At 45.1% G+C, this 9,514-nt stretch overlaps 1 long non-coding RNA gene and 3 other non-coding genes across 5 annotated transcripts; all 4 read right to left on the bottom strand.

Annotated features, from left to right (window-relative positions):
- Positions 1-6,370: 6,370 nt before the first annotated feature.
- Positions 6,371-9,372, bottom strand: LOC113938270. 2 transcript variants are annotated; one of them, XR_003524871.1, is made up of 5 exons: positions 9,225-9,372; positions 8,776-8,885; positions 7,347-7,397; positions 6,837-6,955; positions 6,371-6,605 (listed from the first exon to the last, which is right to left on the bottom strand). It is a non-coding gene; the product is annotated as an uncharacterized LOC113938270 (long non-coding RNA). The 2 variants fall into 2 exon arrangements; XR_003524872.1 differs by having other exon boundaries at positions 6,837-6,911; positions 9,225-9,371.
- On the bottom strand, positions 7,027-7,118 carry LOC113938834. The gene has a single exon (XR_003525033.1). It is a non-coding gene; the product is annotated as a small nucleolar SNORD12/SNORD106 (small nucleolar RNA).
- LOC113938833 lies at positions 7,473-7,563 on the bottom strand. The gene has a single exon (XR_003525032.1). It is a non-coding gene; the product is annotated as a small nucleolar SNORD12/SNORD106 (small nucleolar RNA).
- Positions 8,962-9,052, bottom strand: LOC113938831. The gene has a single exon (XR_003525030.1). It is a non-coding gene; the product is annotated as a small nucleolar SNORD12/SNORD106 (small nucleolar RNA).
- Positions 9,373-9,514: the final 142 nt, after the last annotated feature.

The following is a 9,514-nucleotide window of genomic DNA, read 5'->3' as shown; positions in this document are numbered from 1 at the left end:
GGAAGTTACGCAGAACGTACAAAGCCCATCAAGGCTTCCTCTTGAAGAGCAGATGACATTGTCCTAAGCCAGATGCCCCCAGGAATGAGGTTTCCAGATTTAGCAAATAGAAATACACAACGTCCAGTTAAATGTGAATTTCAGATAAACAACAAATAATTTTAACTGTGTCCTGAATATTGCAAGGGATGTACTTATGCTAAAAAATTATTTGTGATTTATCTGAGATTCACATAGAACTGGACATCATGTGTTTTATCTGGCTCAGGAATGGTAAGACAGGTGCTGAAAAAGATACAGCTCAAATTGCAGGGGTCTTGGGACACCTGGGTGGCTCAGTTGGTTAAGCGTCTGCCTTTGGCTCAGGTCCTGATCCCAGGGTCCTGGGATCGAGTCCCGCGTTGGGCTCCCTGCTTGGTGGGGGGGGTGCCTGCTTCTCCCTCAGCCCGCCTCTCCACCTGCTTGTGCTCTGTGTCTCTCTCCCACAGATTAAAAAAAAAAAAAAATTGTAGCGGTCTCAAATTGGCAGCCTCCAGACTATCTGAAGCCCACACGTGTGCATTTTCTAAGTCTTCACAGTTTATAAAATTGGAATCTGTTGCTAACAGTTTAAGGATTTCTGGCTCCCTTTAGAAATGGGAGGTTCCAACCATAGTGGTAGTAGCCACCCTACTATGATTACATGGGGACAGAAGGGAGTGTGGGACAAAGTGAAAATCCAATCACTAACATGTTAGATTGAAGAGATCATGGGCAAATTTGTTTCTGGTTGGTTTGTTGCATGGGTCTAGCGGAGGCACCATTGGCAGCCCACATTTCGGGCCTGGGGAACTTACCCTTTTCAGGCTTTGCTGCTGCAGTCACCCCAGAAGTGCTGAAAAGCTCACCCACCTGCTATGCCACCACCAAGCCATTTTCCCCCTTCCCAGCCCAAGGGTGGAGGCTATGCTCCCACCAGTTGGAGAAATGTATGCCCCCGGAGCCCCCTGCAGACACAGGCTGGAGCTGCAAGTCCTGTTTGGGACCCCCCCCCCAAGCTCCATCTTCCCTGGCAATTGTGCCACAAGAGGACTGAGGCAGGCAAAATCTAGGAGGAAAAAGGAAAAGAAGATTAAAAGAAACTGAAAAATCAGCATTTGAGATGCTCTTTCCATGTTCCAAGCAGAGTTATAAGTGTTCCTTTACGCCTCAAGATATCCCCAAAGGGTGGATTCTATTAATGTCCCAACTTTTCAGATGAACCGGAGGCTCAGAGATGTGAATCACTGTTTTTTAAATTTAAACTTTAGTTAACATACAGTGCAATATTGGTTTCTGGAGTAGAAAGAGATGTGACTCACTTGCTTAAAAAGTTGCATGGTTAATAAAGGGTAGAGCTAGGATTCAAACCTAGGAAATCCAATTCCAGAGCCTATGTTTGTTGTTAGTATTTTTTATATTATCATACAATAAAATTAACTTTCACTTTTCTTTTGGTGTACAGTTTCACGACTTTAACATATATATAAATTCATGTAACCATCACCGCAATAAGGATACCCCACAGCTTCCTTGTGTTATTCCTTTATATTCCCACCCCCTGCCCTCTAACTCTGGCAACCACTGATCATCTGTTCCCCATCACTGTAGTTTTGCCTTTTCAAGAATGTCAAATGAATAGGACCACACAATATGTAACCGTTTGAGACTGGTTTCCCTCACTCGGCATGTGTCTTGGGATTCATCCAAATTGTTGTCTACATCACTAGTTCATCCCTTTTTGCCCGGGTGAAGATGGTTATAACTAATTGAACACTTAACTTCTGCCAACTGCTATACTAAGCATTTCGACATATCTCATTTGATCCTCACAGATTCCCAAGAGGAAGGTAATGTTATACCCATTTTATAGTTGGGAGATCTGGAGCTAAGAGCTGGCTGAATGCCAGGAGCCAGGACTAATCCCAGACTCAGAACCATTTATAAAATTGCTCTGTTCCCAGCCAACAAAGAGTGAAGTACAGGGGAGACAATACCACCTCCTGGCTTGAATTCTGGAATATGATCTGTGAATCCCTTATCTTTCTCCACAGCTTCCCAGAAACGCTTGTGTTTCCATTCATGCAGTTGGTGAGGGTCTGAAGCAAAAGCTCTTGCAAGACAGTAGAGCATAGAAATTGGGGCCCAGGATGAAGTTCAAATCCCAGCTGTCACTTCCAAGGTGTGTGACACCTCAAGTAAGTTGCTAAGCTTCCCTGAGTCTCAGTTGCCTGTCTTTAAAATGGGATAGTAAGGGGCACTTGTGTGGCTCAGTTGGTTAAGTGTCTGCCTTCAGCTCAGGTCGTGATCCCAGGGTCCTGGGACTGAGCTCTGCATCGGGCTCCCCGCTCAGAAAGGAGTCTGCTTCTCTCTTTCTCTCTGCAGGTCCGCCTGCTTGTGCTCTCTTGCTCTCCCTCTTTCTCTCTCTGTCAAATAAATAAATAAAATCTTTAAAATAAATAAATAAATTAATTAATTTTAAAAATGGGATAGAAACAAGCAGTGTTGGGGTATAGATTAAAAGAGATAATAAATAACAGAATATTACACATGGTAAGCATTCAATGAACACATTTATTCTTCTTATAGTTCCCCAACACATATCTCCTCCCATATCAATATGGCAGGAAGATTTGTTTATTCACAGGATATGCATGTGTCCCTACTATTTGCTAGGGCTTGGGCTAAATGCTTTGCAGACATGAGTTTACTGAACCTTACAATTCTCTGAAGTAGATATTGTTATGAACCCCATTTCACAGATAAGGAAACTGAGGCTTGTAGAGGTGAAGTTATTTGCCAGATCCCTCAGCTAGGAGGACAAAGAAGTAAAGTGAGACTGAAGCATCAAATGTTTGGTGGGCCTGCAGTTAGGGAGACAGGATGCAGAGTTTGGGCATCCAAGACCTATCATGGGCCCTGGTGCTCACGGAAGCAGCGACGGCAAAATCAAGAAACAAGGTGGATGGGAGCTCTCCCAGCGGCTTATTTGGCCCCTGGCTGGCGGGCATCTGGGGCTACTTCTGTCAGAAGTATCTCACTGACAAGGAAGGCCAGCAAAAGCATGTGAACTTTTCGTTTAAACTTTTAAGAGCCAGAAATTGAGTCCTTCCTATGTCTTAGATGGTCTATAAGTGATGGGCTGCAATTAAGCCAAAGGTTACAAACTCAAGAGCCAGGCTGACAGGGTTCGAGTCCTGGCTCAGCCACGCTTCCCAGCTGTGCTGACCTTCGGCAAGCTGTTTTACCTCTCCGAGACTGCAGCTTCAGTTGTCAGATGGATAATACAACCTACCTCACAGGTTGTTGGAAGAATGTTTCGTTACATGTAAAAAACCGCCATTAACACATAGTAAGCGCTCGATAAATGCCAGCCATCATTACTCTGATTATTACTACAGGGGCAGGTATGTAAAAGAGGGAAGTAGACCACTGTGGGACCTGGAAAGCACATGACCTGCCAAAAGGGATGGATGTTACTCAGCCACAGTCATTATTACCAGGCAGGAAAATGAGTCCGCTATGGCCAGACCTTCCAATTTTCCACTCAAAGCCACGCTGGCCTCCTTTCTACTCTAAACACAGCATCCAGCAGGCATGTTTTTGCCTCAAGGCCTTTGCACTGGCCTGGGAATAGACTATCCCTCTGATACACCACTCACTCCCTGATCTATTTCAGCTCTGTACTCAACTGCTCACCTTTACATTTCCAATTCTATTCCTTTCCCCCACTACACTGAGTTTTCTCCATTGTGTTAACGATTAAATAACATACTATTATTGTTTTATTGTTCTTCCCTCCACTGGCAAGTTAATCTTTCACAGTGGCAGTGATTTTTTTTCCACTATTGTATTCTCAGCACCTAGAACGGAGTCTGGCACCTGGTAGGTACTCAATAAATATTTATGGAATGGATTGTGTCTTCATGCTGCCAGTTTGTGATAGTTCAAGGAATCATTTGGTCATTTTTTGCCTTTTTGAGCACCTACTGTATGCAAGGAATAGCTCTGGAAACTGCAGAGGATGCAGAGAATAGAAAATACTTGTTTTAGCAGAAGGCAGTACATTGGGAAGGGAAAAGGAGGGGCTTTGGAGTCAAAGAGGTCAGGGTTTGTGACTCAGTTGTCTCACACAGAGCTGGGGAACCATACCTCCCTGAGCCTCACTCCCTCATCTGTGCAATTGGGATAAGAATCATGTTCTTTCCTCACTGGGCTGTTGTGATGAGTAACGAAGTGTGCATGTCAAGTGCCTTAGCACAGTCGAGCCACAAGTGTGTGATTCATTCTTTCATTTAGCAAATACTGAGTGGCCTACCACATGCCAGGCACTGTGCCACTTGCTGTTGGAGGGGCCATAGACAAAGAAGGGAAAGTTGCTACGTACATGAGGTCCTGGTTTAATGGGGGTGGGGAATGAGGGGGTACCAACAATAAATATACTATATAAATATACAATGCGTGTGTGTGTGTATGTTTGTCTATGTATCACTTAGGCAGTGATAATACGAAATAAAACACAAGGTAAGGGAACAGAAAGGGAAGATTATTTTAGATAGGTCCTCAGAGAAGATGACATTTGAATAAACACACCTGATTGAGACAAGAGAGGAAAACATGCAAAGATCTGAGGAGTCTAGGATTGGTCACTCCAGGCAGAGGAAACAGCATGTGCAAAGATTCTGAGGTAGGAGTGATCAAGTGATAGAGGAACAGTTTGGTGACTGAAAGAGACTGGAAGAAAAAGGGATAGGTCAGAGATTAAGAGGAAATAGGGCAGGCCAGACTCTGGCTTTTACTCCAAGTGAGGTGGGGACATGCTGTTTGGAGGACAGTGGCATGATCTTCAGTTCTCTACATCACTCTAGCTGCATAACAGATCACAGAGGGGAGTGGTAGTAGCAAGACCAGTAATCAAAGCTTGGATGATGGTTTGGATCAGCAAAGTGGTAGCAATGGAGGGGCAAATTTCAGATGTATTTTGAAGGCAGAACCAATAGGATTTGCTAATCGTTTCACACGTGGAAGGAGAGCAAAACGTGAAGGGTAATTCCCAAGATTTTCTGCCTGAGTAACTAGACCGAAGGTGTCAATACCTGGGATAGAAATGACTGTGGGGAGGCAGCCTTGGTGGGGAAGGGGTAATTCAGTTTTAAGGTTTTTTTGTTTTTTTTTTTAAGATTATTTGAGAGAGACCATGAGCAGAGAGGAGGGGCAGAGGGAGAGACAGAAGCAGACTCCCCACTGAGCAGGGAGCCCCATCTGGAGCCCAGTCCCAAAACCCTGAGATTATAACCTGAGCCAAAGGCAGATGCTTAACCGACCGAGCCATCCAGGCACCCCTAGTTTCTGAAGTTTAAATCGAATGCATGAAGGGGGACACAACGGAAGTCTGGAAATGTAGGCTAGGGGCCACACTTAGTTTTGAATGCCCTGACAGATTCAGGAAGGTCAGTGGACTGATGCAGTTAATGGTATTCCTATCAAGACAGCTATAGAGCTTTTGATTATGAAGCTCTGGATTTATTGCTGGGTAAATTACCCCCAAAACTCAGTGACTTGAAAAACATTTAATCTTATTTTCTGTAGGTCAGTAATCCAGGGACAGTTCAAATGGGTCCTGTTTCAAGGTCTCCTTAACACATGAAGGTGTCAGCAGGGATTCCAGACCACAGGGCTGGGGAAGGATCTGCTTCCACGCGCAGTCCTTGGCAGGGTCCAGTTCCAAGCACATGGTTGGCTGGAGTCCACCTTGCTACACAGACATTTCCCATTGACAGCTTGCTTCTTCAAAGTGCACAAGCCAAGGAATGAAACAGGTATGAAGGGAACTAGCAAGAGAATAAACAAGGAGTCTAATGTCCAGTGACCTACCCTCTTTTGTGGTCTATTTATTTGAAGCACTAGGTCCAACATACTCAAGGGGAGGGGGATCCCATGCAGAGTCAATACGAAGAGCTAGCTTAGAAGGCACAATATAAACGGCCCAGTGTGAAGTCCCATCTTTCTTAGGTTAGACAATCTTAATACAACATGTATTAAAATTGGGGCAGGGGAGACCGTGAAGTGTTGGATGAAACCAGATTTGGCCATGTATCATTAGACCAGTCTAGAATCTTCTATGGTTGAACATTAAAAACACGTAAATCAAGTATAGCCCTAATCGTATTTACTACTCTCACAAATCAAAGAACCTGTGCTTTAGTGTATACAGCCGTTTAGAAATGCCTGCAAAATGTACAAGTATGCGATCTGCCCTCCATTTGCTCTCTGGCCCTGGAGTTTGACCCTTGTAGACATGATTGTACCCATGGTTCAATGCTTATCTCCATTAACCAAACACAAGAGCATATTCGTTTAAAGAATTTTATTTTCTCTCTCCAGATAAGGATACAAGTTAAAAGTTTTACTAAATTTAACCATGATCCTGGATTCTTCAAAACAGGCACAGGCCTCTAGATAGTTCTCAGGTTACACAAAACCCTTGTGAGACTGATTCAACCGAACTATCACCCTTTCTCAGGGAAGCAGAGGCAATCTTTTCCAAGAACCCTTGTATTCCAGCTCCATAGTTGAGATCTCAAGTCCTTAAAAAGAAAGATTACAATTCATATTTAATTCTGATGTAAAAAGCTACTTGTTTGGGATGTGTGAGACCTCCAGGACCCAGTAGTACCAATAGGTCAACAGTCCTACTCTACCACTTGGGAAGTGGGTTCCCGGGTTACTCCCCAGTGGGCAAACTCAACACCTCTATGGGGGCATATTTAATCACCTTACAAGGGGCTGACACTTAATGCCATTTGCAGAAACCTCACCTGTTGCAGGACAGACTGAACCAAGCACATCAGGCCGCATCTATTTACTGCCCTGTGGCTCACAGGGCTCCCAACCTGCAGGAAGTAAGCCCGTAAAAACAAGATAAGCGACGGGATTCCTGGGGGAAGAAAAACACACCACTTAAAAAAACACCATACAGAAGATAGTTTAAGCAGAAAACAGGGTGGGGCCAATGCATCAGACAAAACACTGGCTAATGGTTCAGTTAGATCAACATGGTCGATCTGATGGGGAAAAAAGTTGTCATCAATTGCAATGGCCAAATTTGAGTTAGAGCAGAACACAAGGGGGACAGATAGTCCCACATTTAAAATAGAAGTAGGGATGCCTGGCTGGCTCGGAAGAGCATGCGACTCTTGATCTTGGGGTAAGAGTTCGAGGCCCATGCCGGATGTAGGGATTACTTAAATTAACTTATAAAAAGGAGTTATTATCTCTCCCATTTTCCAGATCTTCTCTGTGTATTCAGCCATGTGGATATCACTTACCAACATCTCATTCCTGGTCCACTCCAAGTCTGCTTTCCGCCAACAGTAACTCTGAGATGAAAAAACAAACTATGAGCTCCCATCAGCTAGATGCCCAAGGGATTGGGGGACAAGGGAGCCGCTCAGACTGGCATATCAGACAGAAACTGGCTTAAAAAAGTTAGATCAACATGGTCGATCTGTTGGGGAAAAAAGTTCATTCATCATATATGCCAGGAGTAAGTTCTCATTCTTAGAAAAAGCCCTAAGAAGGAGTAAGATTTGGTCTGCTTCTGTACCTGCAACCCAATATTTGAGATCTGTATCCTGTTGTTGCCAGTAACAGCTAAAATAAACACCTCTGCCTTCTGAGCTCGTATTTGAGAGGCCAGTGTGGCTCTCAAGAGTTGTGGGAAACTGGTTGGCTTTGGCGGAGTTTCGGTGACCACAGCGTTTTGACCAAGGGTCAGGATATTACATTTTAATGCAAAACGCCATCACTAAAAACCTGACTTACAGGAACACTCTGGCACAGCAAGTTTTATGATACATCTGTCCCCCAATAAGTCCTGCCCTTAAGGAGTCAAGCAAATTAAAATGGTACACAGTTGAGAATTAGTTTTGAGTGGCTAGGTCAACCAAAACCAAACTTAGCTTTCCCTTAGAAAAAAATCCTCACGTGAGGTGCCTGGATGGCTGGGTCGGTAGAGCACGTAACTCTTGTTCTCTAGGTTGTGAGTTTGAGCCCCACATTGGGTGTAGAGTACTTAAAAAAAAATAAAATCAAAATAATGTCCTCACTTGGAGAGGCCACTTTCAGGAAAAAGGTTTGAGCAATCGAAACCTGGATAAGGTTAACAGGGCCCATAGTGACCATCTGGCTGAGCACAAACAAGTCCTTTAGGCAACCCACCTCAAAATATCTGTAAGCCCTGGAAGAGCAATGGGCTACTTAAAACTGGGCACAGGTACCAAAAAAGGAAAACTCCATTCGTTCCCATACCTCCTCACCTTCTCCCTTCACTATAGACGCCCACCACTGCCCTCCTGGCAGTTTTTGCTCTCCTGCTTGCAGCTCCCTTTGCGGTGTATCCAACAAACACCTCCTCTTGTTCTGCCTCTAGTAAGTTCTTTCAACCACCCGCCTGCACGGCCAGCCTCCACTTAGAAATGTACTTTCAGAAGCATTCAAGAGACGTTCAAGAATAACATCTTTTCACTTTAAACAGATTTTTCCCTTTGGGTAATTATTTTTCCTAAACCTGTTTCTTCACCGAAGTCTAAGATACATATTTTTAGAACTGTGATAAAACGAAGTGTTCAGCGCACTTTACTTATAAGTAAAATTGGCTACAGTTAAATCTTCATTTTTTCCCCCAAGTTTGCCTAGCACACGAAGAGGTTCCCAGAACACGCGTTTCCTACAATAGGCCAGGATACAAATGCTTACGCCCGAGATCAGGAGACGGAAGGCTGGACAAGTCTACAGGGGGTTCTCTTGGAGGTCCAGCGGCGAATCCCTCTCCGGAGATCCATTCTGTACCCTCTGATCGCACTGACCTGCAAACCAACAAAAAAAGGGCATCAATCGCCATCTTCTCACGGTTGGGATCAGAACATGGCCGTGCCTCTTGAGGCCGGTTTATCAGAACTAACTGGCAAGTGTTCAAAGACGTCAGCATTGTCGATCTGATGGGGAAAAAAGAGAAGTCATCATTTACACCAGCCAAGGACTCAGGTCCGCACACAGGCGCGGATTTTTCCAGTTTTAATTTGTCTCCCCGACGCCTTAAGGCGTATTTAGGGTCATAGCAGAGGGAGCCACCGGCAGGGGCGACGGCAAAGAGGAAAAAGGAGGAACTGGGATCTCGAAGGGAAAACAGCAGTATTTCCACTCACCACTCACAACAGCAAACCCGCGTTCCCGGGCCCGCACAGCATCGGACGAAGCAACCACCAAAGAAAGACAAGGAGGAAAGCGCCGAAAACGCAAAAGAACGAGGAAGGCTCCAGACCTCTCTTATATAGCCAGGGGAAACGCCCGCGCCTGCGCACTGAGCCCGGGGCGCTTCCCCTTCCGTCCCGCGGCACGCGGTGCCCTCTGGGAAATGTAGTCTCCGAGCCGCCCGGCCCGAGGCGATCTAAGGGTTGTCAAGGCCGCTCTAGCCCCGCCCCCTTCGCCGTACACT

This window comes from Zalophus californianus, chromosome 8, assembly GCF_009762305.2.
Source record: "Zalophus californianus isolate mZalCal1 chromosome 8, mZalCal1.pri.v2, whole genome shotgun sequence".
NCBI classification, from domain to species: Eukaryota; Metazoa; Chordata; class Mammalia; order Carnivora; family Otariidae; genus Zalophus; species Zalophus californianus.
The sequence above is the reverse complement of the archived record's forward strand: the minus strand, read 5'-3'. Positions and strand labels throughout refer to the sequence as shown.